Source organism: Brienomyrus brachyistius, unplaced genomic scaffold (assembly GCF_023856365.1).
Source record: "Brienomyrus brachyistius isolate T26 unplaced genomic scaffold, BBRACH_0.4 scaffold645, whole genome shotgun sequence".
NCBI lineage: Eukaryota > Metazoa > Chordata > Actinopteri > Osteoglossiformes > Mormyridae > Brienomyrus > Brienomyrus brachyistius.
In genome coordinates, this window is record NW_026042920.1 from 1 (window position 1) to 17,760 (window position 17,760).

The 17,760-nt window shown below is 40.4% G+C and overlaps 1 long non-coding RNA gene across 2 annotated transcripts in view; it reads right to left on the minus strand.

The window, feature by feature from the left end:
• Positions 1-928: 928 nt before the first annotated feature.
• The window catches only part of LOC125729374 (uncharacterized), a 75,814-nt gene continuing 58,982 nt past the window's right edge, over positions 929-17,760 (minus strand). The window contains exons 2-3 of one of the 2 annotated variants that reach the window (XR_007389818.1): positions 1,318-1,364; positions 929-1,161 (exon numbers count right to left, since the gene is read on the minus strand). This is a non-coding gene — a long non-coding RNA (uncharacterized LOC125729374). The remainder of the gene's footprint in view (positions 1,162-1,317; positions 1,365-17,760) is intronic. The other variant, XR_007389817.1, reaches the window with a different exon arrangement.

The following is a 17,760-nucleotide window of genomic DNA, read 5'->3' on the forward strand; positions in this document are numbered from 1 at the left end:
TAGATACTCCTCGTCAAATAATACTCAAAGTTTTTCAGTTAATTTTTTACTTCAGTTAAAGTACTGGAGTATTTGCATCTAAAAATACTTAAGTATTCAAAAGTACATTATGTTTTAAATGCAAGACATTTTTCAGAACCTAATGACTCCTGAACACCCCACTGAATACACTGACTGGCTTGTACATCTTGTAGAATAAAAAGCTTGTGGAATATGATACAATGACTATAGAAACACAACTGACATAACAAAAGTACAGCCATTGTCATTTTCATCTTATTTAACACCCCCCACCCCACCTCACCACACAAAAGAGCATGGTAGTGTTCTTACAGAGCCGTAGCAGTGTGTGTGTGTGCATGTGTGCATGTGTGTTTGTGTGTGTGTGTGTCTATGTGTGTGTGTGTTTGTGTGTCTGTGTATGTTTGTGTGTGTGTCTATGTGTGTGTATGTTTGTGAGCCAAGTAACAAGACAGGAGCAAGAAACAAAACTCCTCTTTCTTAATTATCCACATCGTTAACGACACAGGTATATATACAGGTACATATACAGGTACATGTATATACTCAAAAATACATCCAGAACACACAATTAAATGAAAAACGTAATTTAAGAACACTTGAAATTTTCATTCAGTTTCTTTCATCTGTTTAATATAATCGATCAGTCCCTGTGCGTTTGCCCCAAACCATTCAGCATGGTACACAAGGGAGACAAGTAAGCATGTGTGACATCAAAGAACTGATTGCAGCAACTCAGCCTTTCCACAACATTAAAGCCGCTTATTCCCCCCCATGCCATGAAGAAATAATCTCTGTGGCTCCCCTCTCCCCTCCCTCAGCCCCCAGTCTGGCTTGAACATTTGCACTTCCAGTAAAAATGCGCCCCAAACACACTGACACCAAACTCAGCACCGGTGCTCCGTAAAATCCCGTGATTCAGTCTCAGAAGCACTGGCTCCCCTGCCCTCCTCTGAACATTATTAAAGCTACACCCTGAACACTCTGTGTGACTGACATGAATGAGAAGCATCTTTATTCATAATCTCTGTAGCGGAGGTCAGAATACAGAGTGTCATTATTCCCGTCTTTCTTCTGTCTCCTGGGTTTTGGCTTCTTAAGGTTCAGGGCAGCGTAATTCAGTGTGTCCTCGTCATGGCACTGTGGAGACAAAGATGGCAGAATTGGATGGATCAAATCGGTTTGCTATTACCTATTTTCACAAATAGCACTTAAAATGCTGATCCCAGGATGGAAATCAGTCTGAGGTTCATTTGTTTTACTGACGATTTGTAATTTGAAATATTTATTACATACTTGCTTGCGTGACCATTCCACTTTTGATATATCACTGTTCTTTTCATCTGTTTAAAATATATAACACATCAATATATTATTTAATTTCGCACGGTATCATACCGTGGTCAGATAACATTCCGAATTTTCAAGCAATCAACATCCTTTTTGTCTCAAAAATGAAAGTAAAAATGACTTCTGTCAATTTAAGTGTGCATGTTTGGATACGTGTCATTTGTTCTCATATATCATATATAATAAAATTGCTATAAAGGAGATCTTGGTAATAAAAGTTATTGATATGCAACTTATTGCAACATGTATATTTCAATAGATTTTGCAAAATATGAAAGATATAATACAAAAATGTAAATCTTACAGTACAAAAAGGTTTATATAAATAAGGTGAGATTTAATAATGGATTTTAAAACTGTATTACCTGCAAGAGTGGTTTTAATATGAAAATGTTATCTATCATAAAACAATTTTATATTTCTATAATTTGTTAAAATCTACATTTTGTCCTTCTGAGTGCATAAAGCCGGGCAGCGTACCTGCACAGTGTGTACAGGTCAGTTTTACATCTTATACAAATGAGAGCAACGTTCAGAATAATGCTGCAAGATAAAACTATCAGCAAGCCAGAGTGAAGAGGATCCAGCAGCTTCTGAAAGCCTGTAACAAAGAGATAGATTTCAGCATAATGATATAGAGACACATTTCCCATTTGCTTACATTACATTAGTTAAAGATCAAATCGATAACACATTACAGCAGTTGTTTTGTAAATAGTCCATTTTAACATGAACTTCTAGTATTTTGCATTTTAACAATTTATATTAATATTTGAAATAATTATTAAATTAGGCTCCGGACCCCCCGCGACCCAATAGGATAAGCGGTTTGGAAAATGGATGGATGGATGGATATTAATATTTGAAATAATTATTAAATTAGGCTCCGGACCCCCCCGCGACCCAATAGGATAAGCGGTTTGGAAAATGGATGGATGGATGGATAATTATTAAATTAACATCTGTGTAATTTAATTTAAGCACTTAAATTAGAAAATTCATTACATTAAAAAAAGAAATAAATGTCTTAATAGCAGAATAAGCTAAATAAAACTTTGAAGCAGATATACTCTCCACACTGGGTGCTACCATCTATATCCAGCTGTGTGCCGTTCCCAAACAGCATCTCCCCACACTGGCTGTTACCATCTATATCCAGCTATGTGCCGTTCCCAAACAGCATCTCCCCACACATGGCCACAGCGCAGTAGTAAGTCCCAGCATCGGAGAGGCTGAGGTTCCCCTTGGGGAGGCTGTAGACGCAGCTCCGTGTAGGAGATCCAGCCTCAGGGCTCTTCTCACACTCATCACTGCTGTTTCCATGGCTGTAAATGACTCCAGGAAGGGATTCTCCTGATCCATGTCTGAACCAGTAAACACTGTGTTCTCCTGCACAGCTCCCAGTCTCTATCGTACACTGCAGGCTCACAGAGTCTCCTGGCTGCAATGTGTCAGACACAGGCTGCTGTACCACAGTCCTGCTGTTGGAGTCTTTACCTGAAAAGCAAAATAGTCATGATGACAGCCCTTTGAGAATAACAATGGAAAATACAGATCCTCAAAAATTGTTCTTACAGATTTTTGGGAACTGAATCGATGTTCTTCTAGCCATCCAAGAAATCAGTAACTTCTTGGAGAACAGCTGACATTCTTCTCTCTTTTTATTGTATTACTGCTTATTAGTATATATCAGGTAACACTATACATTAACTGCACCTACATAATACCTAAATAAAAATTATATGATAATAACAAACATTATAATCATATAATGTCTTGTATTAATGTATGAAGGTAGATGAATATAATTAATTTCAATTCAAAGAAATGAAGTGTGTAAAGTGTACTTTATATTTTCATGATTTTCGTGACTTTACATTTGGTTTATGTTGCCCCTTTTCCACAGGAAGGTATTTATTGTTTTTGCATATTTAGCTCTTGATGTGTTTTGGTATTTTTGAGCATTTTGCTGTAGTACCTGCATAATTTAATTCAAGAGCCGAAGAGCTGTTTGCCCATTACTAGTTTGTCTATCTTTTAACATTAAAGAAAAAGTATACATAGTAAAAGGAATTACTTGGTTTCGTAGTTCCTCCTATTTATTTTCTTATGCACACAAAAGTAAGTTTTTTCCGTTCAACCATAGCACTACAGCGAAAAGCAAAACGTCATGGCAAATACAATTATGCTTTATTCCAATACACATTGCTAATTTTTCATTATTATTACATTTATTCAGCATAATATCTTCAAAGGTTTCATGATTTAATTTGCAATCTTCTGGCCTGAAATCTTTTCCTGCTACACTGAAGACTCTCTCAGCGTGTGCAGAGAAAGCTGCAGCCAAAGGGTTGGCATCCTCTGATAAACATGGTTGGTTCAGGTATCGGTGACATTATGTGAACCTTTCATGGCAGGAATAGGGACTAGTTTGACTTTTGATGCAGGAAAAGTGTTTGGGACGTTTCTTAGGTTAGAAACTGCCGTCACTGCAGCCAACACTGACTTTTAAGGAGAGACACTCAGCTCTTCCTATGAGCAGATCCACCATGGTGCACAAAATGACAGTATAATTATTATTTTAGGTGACACTTCAAATGTTGCATTATTTCATTCTTTACAAAACGACATTTTTATAACAATGATGTATAACAATGTTAATGTGTTTATGTATAATTCATATTTAAATTAAAGTTCATATTTTAGTTAAAAGCTACACCTACAGTACGTATATGAACTTGAATTTGAATCCAAACCCTTTTTCGTTCTTCTTCTTTAAATTCAAATATAAATTTCAATGCCACAACCTGTTTTCAACCACAATTCAAATGTAATTCAGATTAACAAAATGAACTGAAATTCAAGTTCATATATGTATTCAAAATCCTGAATTTTAGGATACGTATTTGAGAATTTCATTCTCAAATCAGTTCTGAATGGTGCACATCCCTAGTTCATATGTTAAATCATGCATTTTTTTTTTCAGAGTGAATACACACTGACTGCTCAGATAAATAACGTCAAAAATAATTTTCTTTTGTTGCTTAAGATTTTTGCACAGTCCTATACTGTATATAACAACTCAAACATTTTTTTATGTTATTTGTTTTAAAGAGGCTGCAATGTGTAACATTAACATCTGTATAAAGAGAAGGTTAGGCTTTTGGCTGACAGCAAGCAAAATGCAACAAATTGTATAATAATAATAATAATAATAATAATGAATGATTTTTGTTTGATGTTTAGAAAAACATTTATGGAACAAAGCAGACAATAAGGTATCTTTGCTAATTTTATATTGACAAACAACTAAACTGTCAAAATTATTTTGCAGGGAATAATCTTACTGACATTATAATAAAGCAAATATGAAAATAGTTGGAATCTCATTTACCTGTGATTATGACAAAGGTTCCATTCCCGAAGGTGACCTCATGAAGAAACACAGCAGCACAATAATACACTGCAGAATCTGACGGCTCCACGTTAGAAATAGTGAGGTTAAAACTCCCCTCTGCATTCAGTAAGGAGTAACGTTTTATGCTTTTATATTCCTTGTAAAATTCACCAGGTACGTAGAGAAGTGCTTTCGCCATGGGCTGGGGCTTCCGACCAACAGCTTGCTTAAACAAAGTAACAAAAGTTGTTTCTCCTTGACAGAAGCATGTCAGGGTCACACTGTCTCCAAGCTGAACCCTCATCAGGTGACTGGGCTGAACAACATCTGTAGTCAGTGCAGTGTCTGCAAAAACAGAAAAACAAAAAAAATCATAATCAAATAAGACATATAATAGTAATCTAAATAACTATTAACTATGATGCAGATTAAATGGCCAAATTCCACTGATCACATCATACAGATAAATGAAAATATTAAAATCCCAAAATAATTTATATTATAGGGCCTTACTAATGAAAATGAGAAGACCAAAGAGTCTGAACATTTTTGTGCTTCCACTGTTTAGAATAAACTGCTCTGCTGCTAAGTGAGAGATCATGGTCGTGGTCGGGATGAAAGGGCAGGAAACAGAGAGGAAACAGAGAGACACACATCAGGCTGATCTGATTGGCTGTTCACATGGGAACTTAAGTAACAGTGAAAAAGCATTTTAATGTGCACTTACATGACGTTTATTAATTTACTCCTTAACATCCAGTTAAAATGAGAACAATTAGATAAACAGGAGCAGATACTGAGCATATAAAGTTCTTTGTACAGAGTGCTGAGATACTGTGGGAGAGCATTTGCTAATCATCTCTCTCAGACAAGCTCAGCACAGTATGAGTCTGTTATCTATCTGATATTAGACAGTCTCTCATACAGTAATAATAATTGATACTTTATTGGTCCCTGTGGAGAAATTGTCTTAACTTCTCTCTCAACTTGCTCTCTTTTTTTTAGAGTAAACAGAGTAAGTTGTCTGCGAAGGGCAGCCACCCATAGTGATGCCCAGTGAGCTGGGGGTTAAGGGCCTCGCTCAAGGACGCAGAGATGTGCTGTGGCTGGGTTTGAACCAGCGACCATCTTATTACAAGCACACAGGCATTAGATCTTCTAATCACACTTAAAAGGCAGATTAAATGTTCTTTCCACCATGCAAACAGAATGTAAATTGTAGCTTTACTGCTTAGATTTACATTCACACATTTGCATTTAAAACAAGCATTTTAAGTGATGTACATGAGAGTAAATGGTGAATCAGTTTATTTGCCACTCTACACATTACATTGGCGCCCATTATAAGTAACTGTACAGTGACATTGCAGTTCCTCAGTTGCTTTGATGCATTTCTGGAATCACCCTTAACATCTGCAAAACTGTAAGTGCATTTCCCAAAACAATTCGTGCAAACAGCACCACACAGATGGACTGTCTACAAAAAAAGTCATAGAGGCCACCAGCAGCCCGAATACCACACCGTAAGGCCGTATGTTAGGATGCTCTCTATGGCAGAGCGGTAGGAGGCCACCAGCAGCCCGCATACCAGACCGTAAGGCAGCATGTTAGGATGCTCTCTATGGCAGAGCAGTTGAAGGTCCCGATCAAGAAATCCAACAAGTTTCCCCAATAAGCCAGTAACCCCGCTTCATAGAACAGGCCACAGGACTGGTTTTGGTGAGATAGTCCGAGTAGTAGGTAGAAATCAGGATGGAGACTGAGTGTGGGTCTAACAGGTGAGCAGATGTAGGACAGAATGTAGAGCCCTCTGGTGGAGTGCCTGTGCATGACTGAATGTATGGTTTGGGTCTGATGGTCTGAATAGTTGGTAGAAATAGGCACCTTCCTACCTGATGTGGTAGGTCTAGATAAGGGGTCACCAACATGGTGCCCCAAGGATGCCCCCAATGACCACATGAGTTGCCCGTGGACCTGTTCTATAAAATAGCACAACTCACCAGCGAACATCATCTAAAATTTTATTTTGTCCTGTTTCTAATCTATCACATTTGCATTTATATAGATTTGAAATTGAATATAAAAAAGCATTTAAAACATGTTTATCATGCATGAAGTTTAGACATGTTTAGGAGGGCGTTTAAAACTGATATCAAACTTCGTATGGCTCAGTACCCGTGAAGTAGCTCTCCGTTTTAAAAAGGTTGGTGACCCCTGGTCTAGATCTTGCAAGTTTGTTTGTACTGGCTGTGTGAACATACTGTAGCACTGTTAAGAATATGCAACACAGCCTGAGTTGGGGATCTGCTGTATGCATCAGTAATATAATGCTTTGTCCTTTTCTAGGCTGTTCATTAAGACATAAAGCCTGAAAGTTTTCTGAATGGCATTAATGAAATTGAGCACTGCCCCCACCTGCTGGCCAATTTATTAAAACATTGAAATCGCTGTCTGCACAGGCTGACGTGTCATTTAAGTCTGATAATTTTCTATGAGTCAAACGGCAAGAAAATGACAAGAAGTTAAAAACATGGAGTTAGATGAAGGAGAAAAGATTACAAATTTGAAGATTATGAAATCAGGACATGTCAGCTAAGTCAGCCAAGGTGGGTCTTAAACATATGGACGGAAGTATGAGCGCTAAACTTAAACGGGTTCACTTGTAACCGCTGCCACCAAATTTCGTTAAATTGCTGGGGAGGTCCAGATACATGAGACAGGAATAGAAGGATTATTCTTTATTAATATACAGACGAGGGTTACAACCCTCCCTAGGGCAATAGAAGGGGATACCTGCCACGGGACATTCTAAAACGCTTAATGTGAAAATGCGTAACGCAACTTAATGTATTAAAACAGTCACCACAAATCACCAAATTTCTCGCGAATGTATCTGGCCATAAAGACTTACCTGACAAGAAATCAAAACCGAAATGCTAGGAATATGGACTTTAAGCCTTTTCTTTATGGGCGTCAATGGAGGGGAAAACGCTTGACGTAAGATGAAGTCCATATTCCTAGCATTTCGGTTTTGATTTCTTCCCTGGCATGGGTGACGGGTACACCACGTTCCCAAAGCCACGTTAGCCTCGAGCGAACTGCCCGGAGAAACCGCTCACACCAGCGCTGCAACCCGATCTCCTCCCCTTTTAAACACACATTTCTATGGCGTTAAATTAGTGCCAAAAGTCGTGCGCATAAAAACAGAAAATCCATGCTCTCTACGCGCTCGCGATTGCACAGCACTCACTCACTCGCTCGCCGTTAAATTAGGGCCAAAAGTCGAACCACGCGCGTGCGTGTGCTCGAGTGCTGAAAACCCATCCCCTCTACGCGCTCGCGTCTGCACAGCACTCGCTCGCTCGAATTTCCCGCTTCGTCTTACCGTATATAAAAGAATGGGCCAATGTACGGTAAATTGCATTGTGAATAAAATTTCTTAATACAACATCACAAAGCCAATTTAATAAATTCAAATCCTGGGAAGAACGCTCCTCAGATATTAGTTCTCGGGTTAGTGTTAGCAGACTATAGGCGAAACCACCTTAAGTGCTATCTGTTAATGTTTATTAAATTAGCATTAAAATGGAGAGGTTTATAATATCTTTTGTCCTTGTAGCTGCTAAATACACTCATTATTAAAGCCATAAAGTTGTCTGCCTACTACATTGGAATCTCCACTGAGTAAGTGTTTTTGATGGATTTTATTTAACTTTATTATACTCTGGTCCTTAGATCTAATGTCATACTTCTTCACTTATATTGTTTGTGAAAAGGTTTACCACGGTCAAACAGAGCAGCCACTACATCATCATACATGAACAAGCACCTCACAAAACAAAAACATTTCATTTTCATAATTAAAACTTTTGAATGGTAGGCCTAGTGTGTGGATCAGAGACAAGATCTTGACACCTCATTAACTATAATTTGTTCTGTGAACAGCTCAGATACCACCTTCTCGAAAGTCTTCTGCATAAAATAGAAATAGGATTCAGCGCGACTCCACTAAATTTGGATTACCTGGAGTTCCTTTGTCATCAGGAGCTGTATCTTCTGCAGGCCCTGTCTAATCACATTGAAGTACCTCCTGCTATCACCCTGGCTTTGCAAGAGCTCTTTGACCTTGTGAGGGCACATCTGGAACGTCCAGCCCCATGTGTCACACAGGAAGTCGCTGCCACCAATAGACGACCCAAGATTTTGATTGAAGAACAATGTTTGAAAGAAATGCTCCATACTCAACTTCCTGTGCCTTGCATAGCCACACTGATGGGTGTTTCAAGAAGAACAATCTTAAGAAGAATAAAAGAGTATGAGCTCTGTGTTAGGGAACTTGACAATTTGGTTTCTTCTGTCAAGAATGATCTACCAAATGCAGGCTACAGGATAGTCAATGCAGGCTGCAGTCAATGGGCTACAGGGTTCGGTGGAGAAGAGTTGCAGCCTCCATGCATAGGGTTGATTCCATGCGCATCATATAAAGGTTGTCAAGTCTTGGCTGTGTTGTACGCAGAATGTACCAGGGCCTTTGTCTCTAGTACACGTGGACACAAACCACAAGTTGATCCGGTTTGTATTACCAGCAAATTTATTTGGAGTAAACCCTGGGTGGATTGGTGTGAGGTGGTGGTGGGGCTTTGGAGAAGATTTCCTGCCGATCAACACTAGCAACTTATATCTATCTGTCATGGAGGTCTCGGGACTCACAGATATTCAGAGACATGTGGATAGTTTACCAGTGGTTTTCAGCAGGAAATAGTTATTACTACAAATTGTCACCCCCCCCCCCCCGCCCCCCACAGAAACTGGATCTGGCTATAGTGGGAAAATCTTTTTTTTTTTTTATTTGTGAGAACTTGAAAGCAAAACAAAACTTGGAAAAAATATATGCTCATTCACCAATTTTCTAATCTGGGGTCTAAAGTGGTCAGGCTTGCAAGTGTATTTGGTTATTTGTCTATCCTAGCCTGTTGCAGTGTATATTTCCTGTATATTTTGCATGTAAAAAATGTTGTTTGTTATGTCAGTGCTTAATATTATCATGTAGTCTTCATGAACTTTCTTCATCTTGGCCAGGGACTGCATTTGAAAAGTAGCCACTTGACTAAAATTGGCACATTTTCAGAAATGCCAGCAACAATACTGATAATGAACACCCCTCTAACTGACTCTCAGTTGGTTTAGAAAAAAGACTTTTAAGAGAAAAGAAAGCCTTCCTTTGGTTTTGCATTTTTCTCTTTTTTGTTGGCTGTGCACAATATATTAGAAGAATACCTTACAATTATATTAGTTAAGAAATAACAGATTGCGTATATACAATATTAAGGTGATAACAACAACCCTCACTGTCTCTAGGTGCTGCTTCAGACAGGGCATTCTGCAGCAGGGACACCACCCGTCGTGCAGCATCCAGCAAATCTCCCTATCACAACAGCCCACATAACAGAATAACATTAGTGTATGATTCAGTAGGGCTAGTCCAGGTCTGGAAAGTAGTTGGGCCAGATTTTTAAACCAAGAAATTTAGCTGGGCCAGACATTTTCAGCGGCCCAGTAAGCAACAGGTAATGGCATTTTAAACAAACACAAATCAAGGTACATTATTTTAAAAAACTACAACTGAACAGAATCTGAGAGCAATATTTTTTTTCACTTCTGAAATGAGAAAAATATTTTGGTCGTATCTGACCTAGACGCATCCCAAAGAAAAAAAATGCCTATTAGATGGTAAACAGACATAAAGAAAAAGGGAAAAATCGTCTATAATCATCATCCGCTTATACTGTGGTGATCCATTTCACCCACACAGGCATGATCACCATTAGCGGTTTCCACATTATTGTCGAGGTGACTATTCACTTTACCTCTGCTTTCTCCGACATCTTCCTGATTCTGCCGCCAACAAGGGGCTCATAGGGTGGAGACTGAGGGTGTTAAACAGACCAATCTTTTGTCACTGAATGCAACAAATAATGTATTTATCTGTCAAAAGTCCAGCACCAGGAAAAGCAACAGAGTGACAGTAGAAACTGTAATAATAATGGAAGTGCGCCGCCCTACAGGGAAGGAGGAGTGATGGGAGTCCCGGTGGTGGCTAAGCGCGCGTGGGGAGAGGCGTCGTACTGTGAGGCTTCATGAACTTCCGATGGGGCAGTGCTGTCATACAGCGGGGAGCCTGAGAGGGGCACTGTGGCCGGGTGCGAGAGCCCTGGGTAATGAGTTGTAGAGCTGCGCAGTGTCACGATCGGGTACAAGCAGGCAGGCGATCGTGCGGGCAAGGCGTGCAAGGAGCAAGCGGACAGGCAAAAACGGGAGTTTAATTAGGAAGCGCGGACGGGGAAACATCTCACGCATACAAACATCAATGACAGACACTGGACTCAGGTAAGACACGGACTGAAATACACAGGACTGAGCAAATTAACTAGATACAGCTGGGTACAAATCGGGAGAAAACACGTGGGTAATCAGGGGGCGTGGCACACAGGAGGAGCGGACGAGCCGGGCATGACACGCAGGAACTGAGAGCCCAAGCTGTTGGACATTCCACTGGACTAGGAGACTGGGGTGAGTGAGGAGGAGCTCATTGACCACAAACTGGGATACTGGCTGTGTGTGAGCAATGGGGTGGAGATTAAGGAAAGACGTTAAATCAGCATGCAGTGTTGCCTGGAAACAACAACAAATATACTAGTGTCACTGTACTAAAACAATATCAAAATAATGCCTATTTTTTATTCATTTTACTTGTAGAGTGCAAAGTACAAAGGAAAACAAAGAGTAACTATGGCGAAATAAATCAAAGCATGTCCCAGAATGATGGGCCTGAATGGATCAGGACAGAAGAAGGCGAAAGTCCTGTTAACGAGGTGAGACGATGCAGACACAGGCCAGGATGTGGGTATAGGCGAGAACAAGAGGGAAGACGGGGGCCCGAGACTCAGCATGGGGACAGGTGGGGGAGGGGAGGCACGGGCTCACCTGGAGCTGCTCCCGGAGGTGCCGCTATGACTCATGGGTAACATGCCGGAATGGGACGGCACCTGTAGGCTGGACCAGTTGTCATGGGAGGGCAACATGGACAGACAGGTAGACGAGCTGTCTGAATAAGCAGCTGCAAGTATAAAACAATAAATGAAGCAGGTATGTGGTGGGCAGTGTTACAGCGTCCTTAATATGGTCAATACAGAAAAGGCATGTTATCATGTTATGTATATACTGCCTCCAGTTACTTAATGCCTAACTTTAATACATTGATTGATTTGTTCACTGCTGCAGCCTGTGTCAACTTTCCTTTCAGACAGATGTAAAGTCCATTCTGTTTTTGTTCTGTGTAGTTTTTTTTGAACAGCATATGGCTGAATTCTGTTAAACCTCAGACTGAAGAAAATTGTGTTAATTGAAAAGCAAATATCAAAAACTCAGTCTGCAGGAATGTTTTTCTAAATATTTCTGTGGACTTTTGGAAATTTCACGAAATTCCATTGCTCCATTACATAAACACTGAGTGAGATTTCATTCCCATTACTGCAACGTATGAAGAGGATTATGACTTATTACTTTAGGTTATCGGACTGAGTGAGTTTTGGAAATTTGCTCTTCGATAACTGAAGCAGTGCTGTGAATGCAGAGGTTATATGCGTCGCATATCAACAGAACTGTATGTTTATGTCTTGTCTTAATTATTTTGATTAAATGTCTAACTATTCCCAATATGTGTGAACATACTTGGCCAAATAAAGCTGATTCTGATTCAGTCAGAGGGTAATCGTCGGTGTGCTGTACTATCGTGGTGACCCACACAGAGAGCTTAGGACCATGATTTCAGTGTGTGCTTGTGTGAGGGGACAGGCAGGGCGGCGGCTCACTGGGTGATGCACTCCTGTGGGTATAGGGGCTGGGATAGGGGGCGGAGCAGTTACTCCTCAAGGAGGAGTAACAGTCACAGCCGTGGGGGGAGGAGAGGGAGAGGGTGCTCCCAAACTGGGGGTGTGGGTTTGATGAAGAGCAGAGAGACCCTGAGCCTGGGATGAACCAGCTGCCTACTGAAACGAAAGCGGATAAAGACAGAAACTAGAACCTCAAACTAAACAACACAAACAACAATATCAAGTTATATTCAATCATTAAACCGTTATATATTTAATCTAAACAATAGTAATAAATATCGTTCCGATTCAAAATATCATTTACGGGTGAATCTTATGACTTGCATTGGGAAACAGGAAACGGGCCAAGCTGCAGGGCCAGTTCAAAGGCATAGTGCGAGGCGCCCAGAAAGGGGGCGAGGTCTGGGCGGAGTCAGCTAAAGAAGAAAAAGGCCTGACCTTTTTCTGGATGCTGTGGACTGTGTTTGTGTGTGAGCTGCAGCTGCATGTTCCTTACATTTTTTTTATTAACACCAGCACCGTGAGGTTTGGCCTGGACTGGGTCCTGTCCTGCATGGTTGAAGACATGTTGACTGATGGTCAGCCCGTGTTCTGTTGGATCCCACAGAAAGGAAATGGGAATCCCGTTTGGATCGGATGCTGACAGTTGAAAAAAAACTCATGTCTGTGTGTTATGAAAGAATATCAATAAATGTTTCCGAAAGGGGATGACTCATTTGGTAATTATTTACGGCTTATGTTATGGCTGAGAAATTTACAGTCTTTACTAAAGTCTGACTTCTTTCGAGTCACCTTTAATATAGATTGGACACTCTCTATGCTATGTACAATACTTATATAGATGGTACATGTTTACTTGCTTGCACAGATGGTTGATTAGGTAATTAGTGTAAGTGTGTGTGTGTGTGTGTGTGTGTCCAATCGCATGTATGTCCAAGGTCCATAGTAAGTAATATACACTGATCAAGAGATGCCTGAAAGTGGATGAAAGAGGACATTAGTGGGTGTATCACTTAGTGTAACGGGTGCAGGAAAATGAGCAGGACTGCAAGCCATATAATGACCCACTGTCCTTATCTAGCTCTTAATACAGTATGCATACAGTGATGTATCTACAATGGACAGCTACTATAAGCAGATAGCACAGTACAGGTGCTTAATCTGTATGCTATTTCCATCCATCCATTGTCCAAACCGCTTATCCTACTGGGTCACAGGGGGTCCGGAGTCTATCCCGGAATCAATGGGCACGAGGCAGGGAAGAACCCAGGATGGGGGGCCAGCCCATCACAGCTCACACTCACACACCATTCACTCACACATGCACACCTACGGTAAATTTAGCTACTCCAATTAGCCTCAGCATGTTTTTGGACTGTGGGGGGAAACCGGAGGAAACTAGCAGCTTTGTGTGGTAATTGTTTGTATTAAAAATACATTGGATCAAGTCAAATTATTTTTATGAAGAATTAACATCTAAAAGCTGCTAGTAGACCGTGGGAAAATAATTTTTCTATTTTCTTGCTGCCATCTCGTGGCCAAAAGTAGGTATTGCAATTTCCATCATATGTAAGAGGGCCTGCCCATCAGAGTAATGTACATCCTGTGACATGTATTGACTATCAAGACAAACTGAAACACGGTGTATTAGGCTGTCAATGAGTACTGGACTAGGGTGAAAAACTGCCTGATAATCTACCTATTAACTAGAAGAGTACAAACTGGAGACGGATCCCCTAATACAGAGGGATTAACGTCTGTGCCACATCCAGAACCATTCAGTGTAGGAGTCTGGTGGTTCTACTGGATACTGACAAGTACCCAGCCCCTTTGTTCCCTCTGATAATCATCAGTCCTCCTCTGAATGCCTTCACCACTCTATTCCTGAATAGGTACACATTTAAATATGCTAGCAAGATCAAGGTATTGGGATAACTGTTAGGTTCGCTGTTCAGAGAGTTGCAGTGAAAACCATCATACACAGTGGCCCTTTCTGGATAAGATTACCTCCCTCTGATCTAACAGGTCAAGATCAAAGCAAGGTGCATTGCAATGTCTGACACCCAGCACACTACAGCATATAAAATACAGGTATCCATCGCCTTCCGCATTTGGAACCAGGACCACTTGTTGCAAGTCAATTTGGGCGTATCTCAAGTTATACGAGAGAGGCAAGACATTAAGGACAGTATACACAGTACTGAAATAATAATGTACATATTAAACCACAGCACTTAATAAACAGATACTGCACTTACATTTCACAAAAAAAAAATAAAGCACAGATTGCACTAAGAAATCAAAAGATGCATGTGCTAGCAAACAGTGGGAGCTGAGGAAGAAGCAGTGGTGAAATACTTTATTGTACAGTACAGTAAGTTTCTTTTTATAGAATGAAATAGCATACAGGGGGCGGCATGGTGGTGCAGTGGTTAGCACTGTTGCCTCACACCTCTGGGACCCGGGTTCGAGTCTCTGCCTGGGTCACATGGGTGTGGAGTTTGCATGTTCTCCCCGTGTCGTCGTGGGGTTTCCTCCGGGTACTCCGGTTTCCCCCCACAGTCCAAAAACATGCTGAGGCTAATTGGAGTTGCTGAATTGCCCGTAGGTGTGCATGTGTGAGTGAATGGTGTGTGAGTGTGAGCTGTGATGGGCTGGCCCCCCATCCTGGGTTCTTCCCTGCCTCGTGCCCATTGATTCCGGGATAGACTCCGGACCCCCTGTGACCCAGTAGGATAAGCGGTTTGGACAATGGATGGATGGATGGATGCTGAGGCTAACTGGAGTTACTAAATTGCCCGTAGGTATGCATGTATGAGTGAATAGTGTGTGAGTGTGCCCTGTGATGGGCTGGCTCCCCATCCTGGGTTGTTCCCTGCCTCGTGCCCATTGCTTCCGGGATAGGCTCCAGACCCCCCACGACCCAGTAGGATAAGCGGTTTGGACAATGGATGGATGGATGGAAATAGCATACAGATCTTATAAGCACCTGTACTGTGCTATCTGCTCATAGTAGCTGTCCATTGTAGATACATCACTGTATGCATACTGTATTAAGAGCTAGACAAGGGTCATTATATGGCTTGCAGTCCTGCTCATTTTCCTGCACGCGTTACACTAAGTGATACACCCACTAATGTCCTCTTTTATCCACTTTCGGGCATCTCTTGATCAGTGTATATTATTTACTATGGACCTTGGACATACATGCGATTGAACACACACACACACTTACACTAATTACCTAATCATCCATCTGTGCAAGCAGGTAAACATTTACCATCTATGTAAGTATTGCACATTGCATAGAGAGTGTCCAATCTATATTAAAGGTGACTCAAAAGAAGTCAGACTTCAGTAAAGACTGTAAATTGGCAGCCATAACATAAGCCGTAAATAATTACCAAATGAGTCATCCCCTTTCGGAAACATTTATTGATATTCTTTCATAACACACAGACATGAGTTTTTTTTCAACTGTCAGCATCCTTCTCGATTGTCAGAAGCTCTGCGCTAGAGGGAGGTTTACTGGTCTTATACTCTTCTGGCACCTTGTGTGATTCCTGACTTGGGACATCAGTTTGGCTCCTTCTGTATGTGGTTTACATTGTATTTGTTCTTTAAAGTTGCCCCTTCAGAATTAGACAGTGTAACCAGCTTGCCACATATTGCCTGGATGACATAAGGTCCGGTAAAATCCGGTTCCGTTCTTCCTCCTTTCCGTCCCCGCTTCCTCATGTTGAACAGAAGCGCCTCATCTCCAACATGATAAACTGTGTTTTGGTACCTCTTTTGTATTCGTTTACCACATGCCTGCTTCTGTTTTTCCTGTTACTAGGAGATGTTTTCAGCTGTTGTTGCTTATTGTCTCAACTACTTTATTTTTTTCATCAAAAAACGTGCCGTAGCTTTTCTCATCGGGAAGAATAATTGTGGAAAGCTGAAGTGGAAAAACATTCATAGCAAATTATTATTATTCACAGATCATTATAAAGAGTCATTTTCTAAAAGCATTAAGAACAATGTAATTTGCTGTTTCAAGATATGTTTTTAAATAACTACTTGTCAGTCATAAGAAACTCTTCAACACACATGATCCGATCTTGCCACAAATCATTTTTAATCTCACTTTTGTTGCCAGCAGTTCAGACATTAATGGCTGTGTGTTGAGTTATTTTGAGGGGACATCAAATTTACACCATTATACAAGCTGTACACTGATTACTTTACATTCTATCAGAGTTTCATATCTTTAACGTTGTCCCTTGAAAAGATATAATAAAATATTTACAAAAATGTGTGGGGTGTACTCACTTTTGTGAGATACTGTATATTAAGGGATTGATTGTCAATAATATCAGTAATTCCTGATGTAATGTTAAAAGAATAGAGCCTGTCTCACACAGTTCTAAAACAACCTCAAAAACAGACTTACCATTTTATGTCATCATTCGTTTTCTCATCCAGGCCATTGGTTTGGGGATGATATGCAGCAGTGATCAACGGCAGAACAGGGGCTCTGAACGCAGTATGGATTAAAAAGGAATTAACCATCTCTCTCAATATAAAATTAGGATCATTTATTCTCTACAGAGGCCCCCATAGAATAGTGCATCCATCCCCTCACTCATGTTTAGACAGACGTAAGGCAACAGGCCAATGACATTCAGAACAGCAACAACATCAACAATTGTACAGCTAGTTTTAAAATTTAATAAAAAAGACAAACCAATTAGGTAATATTAATGAAATTATTAAAATGTGCAGATTAATAGTCAGAAATAATTTGCGATTTTAAGAGCGGAAAGGATACATTAAAACTCAATTACATTTATCCCTTAATAATAAAAAAAAGGTTTTTGAATTTTACATCATGATAAATGAGAACTATATGTGATTACTAATTACTGTTGACTAATTTCCTGTCTGGACGTTTCCCTCCTCATTGTTAAAAGTCATTATATGTCTGGGTGCCAGTCAGTGGAAGCACACAGACATGTTGGCCAGCTGTCATATTCATTCAGCACCAGCCCATCAAGTAGAGAATTCAGCACCACGGACAGTGACCTGTGTTACAATGACATCAGGTCATTGGCTCTA